The following is a 19,357-nucleotide window of genomic DNA, read 5'->3' on the forward strand; positions in this document are numbered from 1 at the left end:
AAAAACGATTACGGGCCTAAATTGGCATGTAGCCCACTAAAAATATCTGGGCCTAAATCAGCATAAGTTTTCATATTTTTCTGGTAGGCCTGTGCCCATAGTGGGCCTTTAACAGGCCTAAACATAATTTGGGCCCTCGGTAAAAATAGGCCATTTACAGGTGTAAATATCTCGAGCCCATAAAACACATGGGCCTTTAATAGACCGAAAGTGAGATTGGGCCCTAATTGTGCCAAATAACCCACTGGATTTAGCAGGCCGAAATGGTGGCCCATTTATGATGCGGATCTTTGACAGGCCAAAATTCGGACGGGCCATAAATGCGCCGACCTAATACACGGGCCTTTAATAGGCCGGAACTTCAGTCGGGCTAGATTATCGTCATTTTTATATGGGCCGTTAATGGGCCCGATATGACATTGGGCCACATATGGCCCATGGTTTATGTCCGGCGTTAACATGCTGAAAATGACAACAGGATGAAAGTGGCCCAAAGCTATAGTGTGCCTCTAACAAGCCGAATGTCAGACATGGCCGAATATGACCCAAATCCGTCATGGTCGTTTATGGGCTGAAAGTTTTGATGGCCTGTAAATGGGCCCAAATGAAGCCGGACCTTTAATAGGCCGGAAATACATCGGGCCGTAATTCGGCCCAATTACTTAGCGGACTGTTAACGGGCCAGAAGTGACCATGGGCCGTGTTGATGACAAGTTTAGGACACACCGTTGATGGGCCGATTTGACAGAGAATGTTGGGCCTTTAGCTGGGCCGGCCCATTATGGTCTGCAGAATCTTGTGGGCCTTTAGGTGGGTCGGCCCATTGTGGTCCGCAAAATCTTGTGGGCCTTTAGTTGGGCCGGCCATTATGGTCTGCAAAATCGTGTGGGCCTTTAGCTGGGCCGGCCCATTATGGTTCGCTAAATTTTGTGGGCCTTTAGCTGGGCCGGCCCATTATGGTCCGCTAAATCTTATGGGCCTTCGGTTGGGCCGGCCCATTTAAACTTTGTGGGCCACTTTTGGGCCAGTCCATGTGTCAACATATCATAGGCCCATCTCAACCATTGGATGAGTGACACCTGTGCCAATGCGGAGCTGACGCGTGGATCCCTCAGCCAATGAGAATTTTACACATGGAAAATCGGCATTGGTCATGGCTGTTAACGGGTTATCGGATCCAAAATCCGACCCGATAGCTTAACGGCGTTCCGTTACGGTGGATGCCACGTGTCGGTCACCCTTGACGGAAGCACTTCTGTGACGCGTGATTTATCGTCATGGAAGTGGACACTTCTGTGATGATAATTTTGGCAATGTCATGGAACACTTCTATGACAGCACAGGTATGACTATCTTGATTCTGTCATAAATTTGTCATGGATGTACATGCATGACAGAAAACGCGACCTACTGTGACAAACACGTATCATCATGGAAGTGTATTTTTTTGTAGTGTTGACGGCGGCTCCGTATCGTAAAACGCGATGAATTCTTCTCCTTGATTTTTTTCTCCCCGAAACACAATATATAGAGTTGGAGTTGGAGTCGAAGAGGCACCAGGGGGACCACGAGGTATGGCGGCACGCCCCCACCCTCGTGGACAGGTGGTGGGCCCCCTGGCCTTCATGTTTTGCAGGTATTTTTTATATTTTCCAAAAAGTTGCTCCGTGAAGTTTCAGGTCATTCCGAGAACGTTTGTTTCTGCACATAAATAACACCATGGTAATTCTGCCGAAAACAGCGTCAGTCCGGGTTAGTTCCATTCAAATCATTCAAGTTAGAGTCCAAAACAAGGGCAAAAGTGTTTGGAAAAGTAGATACGACGGAGACGTATCAACTCCCCCAAACTTAAACCTTTGCTTGTCCTCAAGCAATTCAGTTGACAAACTGAAAGTGATAAAGAAAAACTTTTACAAACTCTGTTTGCTCTTGTTATTGTAAATATGTAAAGCCAACATTCAAGTTTTCAGCAAAGATTATAACTAACCACATTCGCAATAACGCTTAGGTCTCAAGTTTACTCATATCAATGGCATAATCAACTAGCGAGCAATAATAATAAATCTCGGATGACAACACTTTCTCAAAACAATCATAATATGATATAACAAGATGGTATCTCGCTAGCCCTTTCTAAGACCGCAAAACATAAATGCAGAGCACCTTTAAAGACCAAGGACTGACTAGACATTGTAATTCATGGTAAAAGAGATCCAGTCAAGTCATACTCAATGTAAACTAACAGTAATGAATGCAAATGACAGTGGTTCTCTCCAACTGGTGCTTTTTAATAAGAGGATAATGACTCAGCATGAAAGTAAATAGATAGGCCCTTCGCAAAGGGAAGCAGGGATTTGTAGAGGTGCCAGAGCTCGGTTTTGAAATAGAAGTGAATAATATTTTGAGTGGTATACTTTCATTGTCAACATAACAGCCAAGAAATGGCAATATCTTCTATGCTACACACATTATAGGCGGTTCCCAAACAGAATGGTAAAGTTTATACTGCCCCTTCCATCAACAAGCATTAATCCATGGCTTGCTCGAACAATGAGTGCCTCCAACTAACAAGAGTCCCAGGGGGAGTTTTGTTTGCAATTATTTTGATTTAGTTTGCATAAAGCATGGGACTGGGCATACCGGTGACCAGCCATTTACACTACTAGAAATCCACATTTTACCTAGGGTGAAGGCCTTTACCTAGAACTTATTGATCTCCTCATCAAGGCATAGTAAAACAAAGGAATAATACACCCTAGGGAAAGACAATTTTCAATAAAAAAGCACCGGGAAATGGCGCGCAGCACAAAATTTCGGCATAGTTAGGTTTCCTCCTCAAAGCGCCGCCAGAAAAGCCCAATATTTCCCCCTTCTCCCGAAGCGTCCAGGCGACATTGAGCCATCCTCCACCGTTGCGCCGCCGTGCTCACCCCACACCGTCCGGTCGTGCTCGCCCCCGTCCAGATCCACCACGCATGGTCTATGCAGATCGTTGCTCTCCTACACTGCCGCCTCTCCTTGCCGCCAGTGAGTCGATCCCCCCTCCCCCTCCCTGATCCCAATGCTTGGCCGCCCCGGATCCAGATCCACAACCCTAGCGCTCTAGAATATGGATCTCATAGCATACTCTTTTTTGTGTATGATGCATCTTCTAGGAGGGACAAAGAACAGGGGGATTGAGACCGTGGAGGAAAGGCTACAGGTGTCGGTGCCGCCCAACAGCAGCCCGTGATGGCCGGTCGGCTCGGACGACAGCGCCGGCATCTACATGACCTTGATGAAGTCCGACCCCAGCTCCACCTCTGCACTGGCCATGACACCATGACGCCCCAGCTACCTAGGTGATGCTGCATATTTCCTCTTGTATTTGTGGCTTATTGTTTGATACACGAATAGTATAAGGGTCTTAGATTCAGTACAATGTTACGCTTGTGTGCGAACCTTTTTTGTTGTTGCTGCAAATTGTTGTGTGCATTGTCTTGACCGTGAGTTAGTTATTTAGCCAAATGAGGTGTTCAACTGGTCAGTTGTATTCAGATGATTGTCTAGTTTTTTAGGAACTAATTACAAGCAGTACAAACACATGGGAGGTTCATTCAAAGTTTTTAGCTATGTACTAGCTGTGGATTGTTTGAGAGCTCCCTCGCACTACAATTTTAGGATTTTATAGCCATTTGCAGTTGCTTATTTTATTTAGAGCTCAGGGAGTGAAAGTTTGTGAAATTCACATGACCTCTGTTTCTTCATAGATAAGGCCATCACCTCGACTTTTAAAATTTAGTGATGACACTGTTATCCTTTTAGGGATAGCTGTAACTGAAGAATAGTTCCTGATTTCCAGACCTTGGGCATCAGACTGATTTCCTTTAGATCTATATACTTTCCAGGAGATAGGAAACTAAGGTTAGGATCCCAGAACATCTGCAAGTACAATTTCAGAACTTCATGGTAAAAATGTGAAAGCACAAGTGCTCCCTAGGTGGTTTTGATAATTGATGACAACATATCTCTTGTTGGACTAACACTTCTATCTAGCATGTTTCAGATAAGTTCAACAATGGAGTGGCATGGACTAAAGGTTGTGGGAACTCCTTAGATGCTAAGGACAAAGGATTGGCTAAAGCTTCAAGCTCAAGACTCTTCATTTTACATTTTAGTGATCCAAGATCACATTGAGTCCATAGGAAAAGCCAATACTATCAAGGAGGGATGAGGTGTTGCTTAATGAGCCTCTTGCTTCATGTGCTTAATGATATGCTCCAAAATCCTCAACCACTTTCCCATACCCACATTTGACCTAAACCCTAAGCCAAACTCGGTCCTACCGATTCTTCCTATCCGGCGCCACCGAGTTTCACTTGTCATTAGCCACTACCAAACCCTAGCAATTCGGTTCTACCGATAAGGTTCTCGGTCCCACCGAGATGGGCTTGCAAACTCTCTGTTACCCATGGCAATATTCTCGGTCCCACCGAGATATGCAATCGGTCCCACCAAGATTGCAATGTAAACTCAGTGTTTCCCCTTTGTAACTTTTCGGTCTCACCGAGTTCCACTCGGTCTCATCGAAAGAGAAAATCGGCCCCACCGAGTTTGCCTGAACAACTCTCTGGTTAGCCAATTACCAAATTCGGTCTCACCGAGTTTGTGTAATCGGTCTCACCGAGATTACGTTATGCCCAAACCCTAACCGAATCGGTCCTACCGAGTTGCATGTCAGTCCCACCGAAATTCCTAACGGTCACTAGGTTTACTATTTCGGTCCGACCGAGTTTATTGATTCGGTCCCACCGAGATTGGAAAACTGTGTAACGGTTGGATTTTGTGTGGAGGCTATATATACCCCTCCACCTCCTTCTCATTTGAAGAGAGAGCCATCAGAACACACACATCATTCCTACTCATATGTTCCGAGAGAAAACCACCTACTCATGTGTTGAGATCAAGACATTCCATTCCCACCATATGAATCTTGATCTCTAGCCTTCCCAAGTTGCTTTCCACTCAAATCTTCTTTCCACCAAATCCAAATCCTATGAGAGAGAGTTGAGTGTTGGGGAGACTATCATTTGAAGCACAAGAGCAAGGAGTTCATTACCTACACACCATTTGTTACTTCTTGGAGAGTGGTGTCTCCTAGATTGGCTAGGTGTCACTTGGGAGCCTCCGACAAGATTGTGGAGTTGAACCAAGGAGTTTGTAAGGGCAAGGAGATCGCCTACTTCGTGAAGATCTACCGCTAGTGAGGCAAGTCCTTCGTGGGCGATGGCCATGGTGGGATAGACAAGGTTGCTTCTTCGTGGACCCTTTGTGGGTGGTTGCTTCTTCCTGGACCCTTCGTGGGTGGAGCCCTGTGTGGACTCGCGCAACCGTTGCCCTTGGGTGGAGCCTTGTGTGGACTCGCGCAACCGTTACCCTTCGTGGGTTGAAGTCTCCATCAACGTGGATGTAGGATAGCACCACCTATCCGAACCATGGGAAAAACATCCGTGTCTCCAATTGCGTTTGAAATCTCCAAACCCTTCCCTTTACATTCTTGCAAGTTGCATGCTTTACATTCCACTGCTCATATACTCTTTGCATGCTTGCTTGATATGTATTGTGTGTGTTGAATTTGTGCCTAAACTCCACTTAAACCGAAAAAGCTTAAAAATTGCAACTTTAGCACAAAGTGTCTAATCACCCCCCTCTAGACACATCTACTTCTAGATCCTACAAAATGTCCATTATATAATAATACCTTATTAGATTATGCAATTCTCAGTTGCATTTTTCTAATCTAAGTTGGTTATTGTGCTAGTATTAAACTTTTCTGGTTAAAGTTTAATTTTGTATTTGTCTTGCACTACAGGCTTTTTATTGGTGAACCTATTTAGTATATACCCCCAGTTATCTTGATAATTGTTTTTGTATTCTTATCTATGCTAATTTCCTTTAACTTAATGAGCTCAATCAGAGGGTTCTATGTCTATAGACTAAATACTCGAAAGCCGCTCTTCATCATCTTTTTGTTTAATCCATTTGTAGCATAATAGCCTCTACATGCTAAGATGTTATATTATCTCAGCAGGTTCACACATTTAGGATGTAGAAATTAGTGCATTTGCAGTAGTTGTGCACAACATATATTTCATACTATATTTCTGTTTCTTTTGTTGGACTATCCTATCAAATTCAGCAAGGAAGTTAGTGTTTTTCTATATAAAGGGTTTCTATTTCATAACAACAAGGAACTATAGAGCAGTTCCGTCAGGCAAATTGCTTCTGTTCTCCCGAGATATTTCCTGAATCCCAGTTTGATGCCTACAACACATGGCACATCTTCAGGTTATATATGATTCAACATTGGATGTCCAATTTATGGTTTTTTTGTAGTACTTTGTAAATCTAACGATGGCTTTAGTAGGCTCATTATTGATTGCTAAAAATCAGTATTACATTTTGACAACACATATATTGTAGAAAATTAATTTACGCATGTGCTTTGTTATGTTGCGAGGTTATTGTACCGAGGAGAAGTTTCTAGATCAACTACTATTTGAGAATTCAATGACAAACTAGGTTTTGGTGATAATCATAGTTGAGATCTATTTACAGGCTTTCACTTGCGTCACAAATTCTCATGATCATGATTGATTTTTAAGTATCATAGAAGTGTGTTTGAAGTTTCATCATTTGTGTTTCTATAGAGCTCCCAGCCTGCGCCCTTCGCTGCTCGCATGCGTGCTGGATCCGGCCGCGGTCGAGTGCGTGCTAGTGGCGCACAGTGTGCTTGCGTCGGAGCCGGAGCTCACGTGCGCACCTGCATCCCAGTTCACGTGCACGCATCTGCATGTCCGACGCGGAGGCCAGAGCTCACACCCGTGTCTGCGTCTGGACGAGCATGGTGGCTGCCACCGCCGCGTGCACGCGCCGGACCACCTCGCATACCCGCGCGTATCGCGTTCCTCGGGCCGGAGCTCGTTAGCACTGTCTCCGGTCTGTGTGCATGTGAGTTGTTCGATGAAATGCCACACACAGAGAGAAGAAGTGGGGGTCACAGTTATTTTGGAGCAAAAAATAGAGGATTGCCCGGACGCGCCCGGACACTGACTGGGCGTGCCTGCGGATGTATGAGGGGCCAAATTTGCCCAGTGCCGCTGTAGATGCTCTAACATATGTTTTTTCTTGATAGGTTCTGAAACTAGACAGCCAAAATGTCAATACTTTATATGAAAGGTCTCAAGCTTACACTCATCTTGCTAACCTGGAGTTAGAATAGGTTGACATTAAGAAGGCACTAGAAATCGATCCTGAAAACAGGCAAGTTCCATTGAATGGTCTATTATATAAACCTTAATTTAATACTTAGAACTTTACACTGTCAATTTGATTTTGATGTCGCCGCTACTTACTTAATTTGATACTAAGAAACATGCACTGTCAATTTGATTTTGATGTCGCAGCAACTTACAGGGATGTGAAGTTAACATACAATGCTGAAGGAGAAGATCAAGGAAATCAATAAGGATGCCGATTTCTACAGCGATATGTTTGCCATGATGTTGGCTAGCTGTAGCAAATTGTAGCTAGCTAGCCAATTTTAGACAAACATGCAGTGGTTGGTTAGTTTAGTTAGCCCGTTGTAGCTAATTGTAGCTAGCTAGCCTAATTCTGGACAAACATGCGGTGCTGGTGATATTATGGCATCTGATGTGTATATGTGATTACTGATATCCGGAGTTATCTATATTAATTATATGATTTGACTTATGATCCATAATTATGGCTTGCTTTTGAATTATGGCAATTTTGAATTCAAATTTAGATTCATATGTAAATCTTTCAATGGTACGGTGGTGTGGTAATGCACAGGAACCCACAATCTTTCCCTAGTGCTCATGGCTGTAGGTAAACAACCTTTCCATGTTGGACACCACATCCATATGAAAAACTTCCCCTAGTGCTTGTCCCCCTAGGTAAAGAAGTTCCCCTAGGGTTTACTGTATACACTCTAGGTAAAGAGCCCTTTCCCGTATACTTTACCTAGGGTTCTTTACCTAGGGCAAGCCCAAGGTAAAGTCTTTCCCTATGGTTTTTGCCATTTCACCTAGGGTTTATAGCTCTAGGTAAAATCATAGTTTCTGTTAGTGTTATCTCGTGAGTGAGGAGCGGAGTTCACTCCTATTGAGAATAACCCGCCTAACATGGAAGATACAGACAGCCCTAGTTGATACATGAGCTATTCGAGCATACAAAACAGGATGTTTATTTGAAGGTTTAGAGTTTGGCACATACAAATTTACTTGGGACGGCAGGTAGATACCGTATATAGGTAGGTATAGTGGACTCATGTGGAATAACTTTGGGGTTTAAGGGATTGGATGCACAAGCAGTATTCCTGCTTAGTACAGGTGAAGGCTATCAAAAGACTAGGAAGCGACCAGCTAGAGAGCGAGAACAGTCATGAACATGCATTAAAATTAATCAACACCGAATGCAAGCATGAGTAGGATATAATCCACCATGAACATAAATATCGTGAAGGCTATGTTGATTTTGTTTCAACTACATGCATGAACATGCGCCAAGTCAAGTCACTTAAATCATTCAAAGGAGGATACTGTTGGAAATATGCCCTAGAGGCAATAATAAATTGGTTATTATTATATTTCCTTGTTCATGATAATCGTTTATTATCCATGCTAGAATTGTATCGATAGGAAACTCAGATACATGTGTGGATACATAGACAACACCATGTCCCTAGTAAGCCTCTAGTTGACTAGCTCGTTGATCAATAGATGGTTACGGTTTCCTGACCATGGACATTGGATGTCGTTGATAACGGGATCACATCATTAGGAGAATGATGTGATGGACAAGACCCAATCCTAAGCCTAGCACAAAGATCATGTAGTTCGTATGCTAAAGCTTTTCTAATGTCAAGTATCATTTCCTTAGACCATGAGATTATGCAACTCCCGGATACCGTAGGAGTGCTTTGGGTGTGCCAAACGTCACAACGTAACTGGGTGGCTATAAAGGTTCACTACAGGTATCTCCGAAAGTGTCTGTTGGGTTGGCACGAATCGAGACTGGAATTTGTCACTCCGTGTAAACGGAGAGGTATCTCTGGGCCCACTCGGTAGGACGTCATCATAATGTGCACAATGTGATCAAAGAGTTGATCACGGGATGATGTGTTACGGAACGAGTAAAGAGACTTGCCGGTAACGAGATTGAACAAGGTATCGGGATACCGATGATCGAATCTCGGGCAAGTATCGTACCGCTAGACAAAGGGAATTGTATACGGGATTGATTAAGTCCTTGACATCGTGGTTCATCCGATGAGATCATCGTGGAACATGTGGGAGCCAACAAGGGTATCCAGATCCCGCTGTTAGTCATTGACCGGAGATTTGTCTCGGTCATGTCTGCATGGTTCCCGAACCCGTAGGGTCTACACACTTAAGGTTCGATGACGCTAGGGTTACAGGGAATAGATATACGTGGTTACCGAATGTTGTTCGGAGTCCCGGATGAGATCCCGGACATCACGAGGAGTTTCGGAATGGTCTGGAGGTAAAGATTTATATATGGGAAGTCCTGTTTTGGTCACCGGAAAAGTTTCGGGTGCTATCGGTAACGTACCGGGACCACCGGGAGGGTCCCGGGAGTCCACCAGGTGGGGCTACCTGCCCCAGAGGGCTGCGTGGGCCAAGTGTGAAGGGGGACCAGCCCCAGGTGGGCTGGTGCGCCCCCCCCCACCAGGGCCCAAGGCGAAGAGAGAAGGGAAAAGGGGGAAACCCTAGGCTCAGATGGGCCTAAGGCCCACCTAGTGGTGCGCGCCCCCCTCTTTCCCCCTTTGGCCGCCCCCTAGATGGGATCTAGGGCTGGCCGCCACCCCTAGGGGTGGAAACCTAGGTGGGGGCGCAGCCCCTCCCTTTCCCCTATACATAGTGGGGGTTTTGGGCTGCCATACACACGAGAACATCTCCTTCTTGGCGCAGCCCTACCCCTCTCCCTCCTCGTCTCTTGCGGTGCTTGGCGAAGCCCTGCTGGAGTACCGCGCTCCTCCACCACCACCACGCCGTCGTGCTGCTGCTGAATGGAGTCTTCCCCAACCTCTCCTTCTCCCCTTGCTGGATCAAGGCGTAGGAGACGTCACCGGGCTGTACGTGTGTTGAACGCGGAGGTGCCGTCCGTTCGGCACTAGGATCATCGGTGATTTGGATCACGACGAGTACGACTCCACCAACCCCGTTCACTTGAACGCTTCCGCTTAGCGATCTACAAGGGTATGTAGATGCACTCTCCTTCCCCTCGTTGCTAGATTACTTCATAGATTGATCTTGGTGATGCGTAGAAAATTTTGAATTTCTGCTACGTTCCCCAACAGTGGCATCATGAGCTAGGTCTATGCGTAGTTACTATGCACGAGTAGAACACAAAGTAGTTGTGGGCGTCGATATTGTCAATTATCTTGCCGTTACTAGTCTTATCTTGATTCGGCAGCATTGTGGGATGAAGCGGCCCGGACCAACCTTACACGTACGCTTACGTGAGACCGGTTCCACCGACTGACATGCACTAGTTGCATAAGGTGGCTAGCGGGTGTCTGTCTCTCCCACTTTAGTCGGATCGGATTCGATGAACAGGGTCTTTATGAAGGGTAAATAGAAATTGGCAATTCACGTTGTGGTTTTAGCGTAGGTAAGAAACGTTCTTGCTAGAAACCTATAGCAGCCACGTAAAAAACTTGCAACAACAATTAGAGGAGGTCTAACTTGTTTTTGCAGCAAGTGTTTTGTGATGTGATATGGCCAAAGGATGTGATGAATGATATATGTGATGTATGAGATGATCATGTTCTTGTAATAGGAATCACGACTTGCACGTCGATGAGTATGACAACCGGCAGGAGCCATAGGAGTTGTCTTTATTTATTTATGACCTGCGTGTCAACATAAACGTCATGTAATTAGTTTACTTTATTGCTAAAGCGTTAGCCATAGTAGTAGAAGTAATAGATGATGAGACAACTTCAAGAAGACACGGTGATGGAGATCATGATGATGGAGATCACGGTGTCATGCCGGTGACAACGATGATCATGGAGCCCCGAAGATGGAGATCAAAAGGAGCAAAATGATATTGGCCATATCATGTCACTATTTGATTGCATGTGATTTTTATCATGTTTTACATCTTATTTGCTTAGAACGACGGTAGCTTAAATAAGATGATCCCTCACTAAAATTTCAAGAAATGTGTTCCCCCTAACTGTGCACCGTTGCGAAGGTTCGTTGTTTCGAAGCACCATGTGATGATCGGGTGTGATAGATTCTAACGTTCAAATACAACGGGTGCAAGCCAGATTTACACAGCAAAAACACTTAGGTTGACTTGACGAGCCTAGAATGTACAGACATGGCCTCGGAACACGGAAGACCGAAAGGTCGAGCATGAGTCGTATAGAAGATACGATCAACATGAAGATGTTCACCGATGTTGACTAGTCCGTCTCACGTGATGATCGGACACGGCCTAGTTGACTCGGATCATGTTTCACTTAGATGACTAGAGGGCTGTCTATCTGAGTGGGAGTTCATTAAATGAACTCAATTATCATGAACATAGTCTAAATTGTCTTTGCAAATATGTTGTAGATAAATAGCTCACGTTGTAGCTCCCTGTTTCAATACGTTCCTAGAGAAAGACCAAGTTGAAAGATATTGTAAGCAATGATGCGGACTAGGTCCGTAGTCTGAGGAGTGTCCTCACTGCTACACAGAAGGCTTACGTCTTTGATGCACCGCTCGATGTGCAAACCCCTACAACGTCGTCTGTGGATGTTGTGAACACCTGACAGACACATCCTGATGACTACTTGATAGTTTAGTGCACCATACTTTACGGCTTAGAATCAGGATTCCAATGACGTTTTGAACGCCATAGAACATATGAGATGTTCGAAGAGCTGAAATTGGAATTTCAGGCTCATGCCCGTGTTGAGAGGTGTGAGACCTCTGACAAGTTCTTTTGCCAACAAGATGGAGGAGAATAGCTCAGCTAGTGAGCATGTGCTCAGAATGTCTGGGTGCTACAATCACTTAAATCAAGTGGGAGTTAAACTTCCAGATAAGATAGTGATTGATAGAGTTCTCTAGCCACTATCACTAAGCTACTAGATCTTCGTGATGAACTATGACATGCAAGGGATGGAGTTGATCCCGGAGCTGTTCGCGGTGCTTAAGACCGCAAAAGGTAGAAATCAAGAAGGAGCATCAAGTATTGATGGTTTAACAAGACCACTGGTTTCAAGAAGGGCAAGGGCTAGAAGGGAAACTTCATGGATGGCAAATCAGTTGTCGCTCCAGTGAAGGAACCCAAGGTTGAACCCAAACCCGAGACTAAGTGCTTCTATTGTAAGGGGAATGGTCACTGGTAGCGGAATTACCCCAAATGCATGGTAGATAAGAAGGCTGGCAACTTCAACAAAGTATATACGTGTTATTAATGTGTACCTCGCTAGTACCCCTGGTAGCACCTGGGTATTGGATACCGGTTCAGTTGCTATTATTGGTGACTTGAAGCAAAAGCTACGGACTAAACGGAGACTGGCTAAGGGCGAGGTGATGATGTGTATTGGAAGTGTTTCCAAAGTTGATGATATCACCATCGCACGCTCCATCTGCCTTCGGGATTAGTATTGAACCTAGATAAATGTTATCAGGTGTCTACGTTGAGCATGAATATGATTAGATCATGTTCATTGCAATACGGTCATTCATTTAAGTTAGAGAATAATGGTTATTCTGTTTACATGAATGATACCTTTCATGGTCAAGCACCCTATGTGAATGGTTCGTTGAATCTCGGTCGTGGTAATACACATGTTCACGCCAAAAGATGTAGAGTTAATAATGATAGTACCACTTTCTCGTGGCACTGCCGCTTAGGTCATATTGGCGTAAGATGCATGAAGAAACTCCATGTCGATGGATGTTTGGAGTCACTTGATTTTGAATCACTTGACACATGCGAGCCATGCCTCATGGGCAGGATGACTAAGACCCCGTTTTAAGGTAAAATGAAACGGGCAAGTGACTTGTAGGAAATCATGCATGCTGATACGTGTGATCCAATGAGAATTGAAGCGTGCGGTGGATATCGCTATTTTCTCATCTTCACTGACGATTTGGGTAGATATAGGTATATCTACTTAATGAAGCACAAGTCTGAAACGTTTGAAAAGTTCAAGCGATTTCAGAGTGAAGTTAAGAATCATCATAACAATAAGATCATGTTCCTACGATCTGATCGATGAGAATTTCTGAGTTATGAGTTTGGCAAATCACTTAAGACATTGTGGAATTGTTTCACAGTTGAAGCCACCTGGAACACCACAGTTGTAATGGTGTGTCCGGAAGTGTTAATCGAACCCTATGAGATATGGTGCGATCTATGATGTCTCTTACCAATCTACCGTTTTCATTTTGAGGTTATGCATTAGAGACAACTACATTCACTTTAGATAGGACACCATCTAAGTCCATTGAGATGGTGTCGTATGAACATTCGTTTGGCAAGAAACCAAAGTTGTCGTTTCTTAATGTTTGGGGCTGCGATGCTTAAGGCTTCAGCCGGAGAAGCTCGAACCCAAACCGGACAAACACATCTTCATAGGATACCCAAAGGTGACAGTTGGGTATACCTTCTATCTCAGATCCGAGGGCAAATTGTTTGTCGCTAAGAGCGGGTCCTTTCTCGAGAAGGAGTTTCTCCCGAAAGAATTGAGTGGGAGGAAGATAGAACTTGATGAGGTTGTCGAACCTTTATTTCAACCAGAGAGTGATGCAACACAGAAAGATGTTTTCTGTGGAGCCTACGTCTGTTGAATAGGAAGTTAATGATAGTGATCATGAAGCTTCGGATCAAGTTGCTATCGAACCTCGTAGGTCGACAAGGATATGTACTATTCCTAAGTGGTACGGTAATCCTGTCTTAGATATCATGTTGTTAGACAACAATGAACCTACGAGCTATGGAGAAGCGATGGTGGGCCCGTATTCTGACAAATGGTTAGAAGCCATGAAATCCGAGATAGGATCCATGTATGGACTTTGGTGGACTTGCCCGTTGATCGGCAAGCCATCGAGATAAATGGATCTTTGAGAAGAAGACGGACGTGGGCGGAAATGTTACCTTCTATGAAGCTCGACTTGTGGGAAAGAGTCTTTTCACAAGTTCAAGGAGTTGACTACGATGAGAATTTCTCACCCGTAGCGATGCTTAAGTCCGTCGGAATCATGATAGCATTAGCTGTATTTTTCGATTATGAAATCTTACAGATGGATGTCAAAACAAGTTTTCTTACTAGTTTTCGTAAGAAAAGTTGTATGTGATACAACAAAAGGTTTTGTCGATCCTAAGGATGCTAAAAGGTATGCTGGCTCCAGCAATCCTTCTATGGACTAGAGCAAGCATCTCGGAATCGGAATATATGCTTTGATGGAGTGATCAAAGCTTTTAGGTTTATACAATGTTTGCAAGAAACTTGTATTTACAAGAAAGTGAGTGGGAGCACTACAACATTTCTGATAAGTATATGTGGATGACATATTGTTGATCCGAAATAATGTAGAATTTCTGGAAAGCATAAACGGTTGTTTGAAGAGTGTTTTTCAAAGGAAGACCTGGATAAAGCTGCTTACATATTGGGCATCAAGATCTATAGAGATAGATCAAGACGCCTGATGGTACTTTCAAGGAACGCACACCTTGACATGTTTTTGAAGGAGTTCAAAATAGATCAGTCAAAGAAGGGGTTCTTACCTGAGTTGTAAGGTGTGAAGTTGAGTAAGACTCAAAGATTGACCACGGCAGAAAAAGGAGGAAGGACGAAAGGTCGTCCCCTATGCTCTTGTCATAGGCTCTATACGGTATGCCATGCTGAAGTACCGCACCTATTGTGTGCCTTGCCACATGTCTGGCAAGAGGGTACAAAGGTGATTTAGGAGTGGATCACCAGATAGCAGTCAAAATTGTCCTTAGAGGAATAAGGAAATGTTTCTCGGTTATGGAGGTGATAAAGAGTTCGACATAAAGAGTTACGTCGATGCAAGCTTGACACCTATCCGGATAGCTCTGAGTAGAGATACCGGATACGTATAATGGAGCAATAATTTGGAATAGCTCCAAGTGGAACCTGGTAGCAGCATCTACGATATAAAGTTTTGTGAAATACATAGGGATCTGAATATGGCAAGACCCGTTGACTACAACCTCTCTCACAAGCATAACATGATCAAACCCAGAACTCTTTGAGTGTTTATCACAAAGTGATGTGAACTAGATCATTGAGTCTAGTAGACTCTTGGATGTTGGTCACATGGCGATGTGACCTGTAAGTGTTAATCACATGGCGATGTGAACTAGATTATTGACTCTAGTGCAAGTGGGAGACTGTTGGAAATATGCCCTAGAGGCAATAATAAATTGGTTATTATTATATTTCCTTGTTCATGATAATCGTTTATTATCCATGCTAGAATTGTATTGATAGGAAACTCAGATACATGTGTGGATACATAGACAACACCATGTCCCTAGTAAGCCTCTAGTTGACTAGCTCGTTGATCAATAGATGGTTACGGTTTCCTGACCATGGACATTGGATGTCGTTGATAACGGGATCACATCATTAGGAGAATGATGTGATGGACAAGACCCAATCCTAAGCCTAGCACAAAGATCGTGTAGTTCGTATGCTAAAGCTTTTCTAATGTCAAGTATCATTTCCTTAGACCATGAGATTGTGCAACTCCCGGATACCGTAGGAGTGCTTTGGGTGTGCCAAACGTCACAACATAACTGGGTGGCTATAAAGGTTCACTACAGGTATCTCCGAAAGTGTCTGTTGGGTTGGCACGAATCGAGACTGGAATTTGTCACTCCGTGTAAACGGAGAGGTATCTCTGGGCCCACTCGGTAGGACGTCATCATAATGTGCACAATGTGATCAAAGATTTGATCACGGGATGATGTGTTATGGAACAAGTAAAGAGACTTGCTGGTAACAAGATTGAACAAGGTATCGGGATACCGACGATCGAATCTCGGGCAAGTATCGTACCGCTAGACAAAGGGAATTGTATATGGGATTGATTAAGTCCTTGAGATCGTGGTTCATCCGATGAGATCATCGCGGAACATGTGGGATCCAACATGGGTATCCAGATCCCGCTATTGGTTATTGACCAGAGAGTTGTCTCGGTCATGTCTGCATGGTTCCCGAACCCGTAGGGTCTACACACTTAAGGTTCGATGATGCTAGGGTTATAGGGAATAGATATATGTGGTTACTGAATGTTGTTCGGAGTCCCGGATGAGATCCCGGACATCACGAGGAGTTCCGGAATGGTCCGGAGGTAAAGATTTATATATGGGAAGTCCTATTTTGGTCACCGGAAAAGTTTCGGGTGCTATCGGTAACGTACCGGGACCACCGGGAGGGTCCCGGGGGTCCACCAGGTGGGGCTACCTGCCCTAGAGGGCTGCGTGGGCCAAGTGTGAAGGGGGACCAGCCCTAGGTGGGCTGGTGCGCCGCCCCCACCAGGGCCCAAGGCGAAGAGAGAAGGGAAAAGGGGGAAACCCTAGGCTCAGATGGGCCTAAGGCCCACCTAGTGGTGCGCCCCCCTCTCTCCCCCTTTGGCCGCCCCCTAGATGGGATCTAGGGCTGGCCGCCACCCCTAGGGGTGGAAACCTAGGTGGGGGCGCAGCCCCTCCCTTTCCCCTATATATAGTGGGGGTTTTGGGCTGCCATACACACGAGAACATCTCCTTCTTGGCGCAGCCCTACCCCTCTCCCTCCTCGTCTCTTGCGGTGCTTGACGAAGCCCTGCTGGAGTACCGCGCTCCTTCACCACCACCATGCCGTCGTGCTGCTGCTGGATGGAGTCTTCCCCAACCTCTCCTTCTCCCCTTGCTGGATCAAGGCGTAGGAGACGTCACCGGGCTGTACGTGTGTTGAACGTGGAGGTGCCGTCCGTTCGGCACTAGGATCATCGGTGATTTGGATCACGACGAGTACGACTCCATCAACCCCGTTCACTTGAACGCTTCCGCTTAGCGATCTACAAGGGTATGTAGATGCACTCTCCTTCCCCTCGTTGCTAGATTACTCCATAGATTGATCTTGGTGATGCGTAGAAAATTTTGAATTTCTGCTACGTTCCCCAACAGATACCACCCTATCATACCACATCATAACCATTTCAATAGCATGTTGGCACGCAAGGTAAACCATTATAACTCATAGCTAATCAAGCATGGCACAAGAACTATGATCTCTAGTTGTCATTGCAAACATGTTTATTCATAATAGGCCGAATCAGGAACGATGAACTAATCATATTTACAAAAACAAAAGAGGTCGAGTTCATACCAGCTTTTCTCATCTCAGTCAGTCCATCATATATCGTCATAATTGCCTTTCACTTGCATGACCGAATAGTGTGAATAATAATAATAGTGCACGTGCATTGGACTAAGCTGGAATCTGCAAGCATTCAATAAACAGGAGAAGACAAGGCAATATAGGCTCTTTTGTCAGATCAACAATAATGCATAAAAGTGCCACTTCAACAATTTAATCATGGTCTTCTCCTATCGACCCCCAAAGAAAAGAAAAGAAATAAAACTATTTACACGGGAGAGCTCCCAACAAGTAAAAGAAGAAAAAGAAATATTTTTGGATTTTCTTTTTAATTACTACTACAAGCATGGAAATTAAAACTAGGTAAAAGCTACAACTAATTTTTTTCTTAAGGTTTATTAAACACACAAGAAGAAAACATAAAAAGGAAAGTAAACTAGCATGGATGATACAATGAAAAAGTATGAGCACCGACATCTAGCAATGAGTGTGTGAACATAAATGTAATGTTGGTGGGAAATACGTACTCCCCCAAGCTTAGGCTTTTGTCCTAAGTTGGCCTATGGCCACGGCTGGTCTGGCGGATATCCATAATAGTTGTTGGGGTCGTACTGAGATGCAGCGGCTATCGCCTGCTGAGCTGCAGTGTGGTGACGAGAAGCCTCCGCTCTCCTCTCATACTCATCTACCTCCTCTCTGGTAATAGTATATCTTCCTTTTGCATGATGATCAAAGAAGGCAAGAGCAGGGAGAGTAATATGGACAACACGGCGTCTGTCAAAGATTAGTCGATACTGGAGAGGTGATTCATTCCTCTCGACAAACTGGTGGTGAACCATAGCATTAAAGTCTAGGTAAGCAGGAGGTAATTCAATATCATCTTCGCGTATGGCTATACCAAGAAAATTAGCTATGCGGGTTGCATAAATTCCTCCAAAGAAATCTCCATTAAATCTATTAAGATGCAACCTACGTGCAACAATGGCTCCCAAATTATAAGATTTATCTCCTAACACAGCACTCCTAAGAATACTGAGGTCAGGGACACACATGTGACATGCTTCATCTTTACCATTAATGCATCTACCTATGAAGAGAGCAAAATAATGTATAGCAGGAAAGTGAATGCTCCCTATGGTAGCTTGTGTTATGTCCCTAGATTCTCCCACAGTTATGCTAGCAAGAAAATCTCTAAATTCAGATTTGCGAGGATCCCTTATACTACCCCATTGTGGAACTTTGCAAGCAGTGGTAAAATCCTCTAAGTCCATAGTATAAGAATTTTCATAAAGATCAAACAGGACAGTTGGAGAATTACGTGAAGATGAAAATTCAAACCTCCTCACAAAGGTACTAGTGAGATTGTGATACTGACTGCACTTCTCTTCCTCGAAGCTCACAAGATCAGCGTTAGGCAAATATGCATTACATTCTTCCTTAATTCCCGCTCGATCCATAAAGTCCTCAGAAGGCCATTCACAAGGACTCACTGGAGCATCTCTTGGTGGCTCATCATCAGCATCACACATTGCAAGCCTGGGTCCTTGTTTCCTTGAAGAACCACCTTGGAACATTTTCCTAAGCGTATTTCTTCCTCTAAAAAATTCTGAAATTTTTTAGTAACTTCAAAATAAAAGTAAACCAAACTCAATAATATTGATAGCAACTACTCCTACAAGTGCCCAGAGCCTATATTATGCATCAAAACTACTTTTGACCATATAAATTTGACATGCAAGCTCAAGAACAGGGTCACCTAAGCAGCAAAAATTTGCAATGAACAAAGCACTAGAACAAAAACTAATTGGACCAATGGAGGAGTGACATACCAAGGAACAATCTCCCCAAGCAGTTTTGTGAGAGGTGCTTTGAGCAAGGAGATCGAAAATGGCAGCAAATGAGCTAGAACTCGTGCTTGAGCTGGATATTCGT

General features: G+C 44.2%; 1 long non-coding RNA gene across 3 annotated transcripts; it reads left to right on the plus strand.

Annotated features, from left to right (window-relative positions):
- The first annotated feature begins 2,826 nt into the window (after positions 1-2,826).
- LOC125518697 (uncharacterized) lies at positions 2,827-7,752 on the plus strand. 3 transcript variants are annotated; one of them, XR_015611882.1, is made up of 4 exons: positions 2,827-3,027; positions 3,156-3,341; positions 3,871-3,948; positions 6,690-7,752. It is a non-coding gene; the product is annotated as an uncharacterized LOC125518697 (long non-coding RNA). The 3 variants fall into 3 exon arrangements; XR_015611883.1 differs by lacking the exon at positions 3,871-3,948 and having other exon boundaries at positions 2,828-3,027; XR_015611884.1 differs by lacking the exon at positions 3,871-3,948 and having other exon boundaries at positions 2,829-3,027; positions 7,446-7,752.
- Positions 7,753-19,357: the final 11,605 nt, after the last annotated feature.

This window comes from Triticum urartu, chromosome 7A, assembly GCF_056163025.1.
Source record: "Triticum urartu cultivar PI428250 chromosome 7A, HENAU_Tu73, whole genome shotgun sequence".
NCBI classification, from domain to species: Eukaryota; Viridiplantae; Streptophyta; class Magnoliopsida; order Poales; family Poaceae; genus Triticum; species Triticum urartu.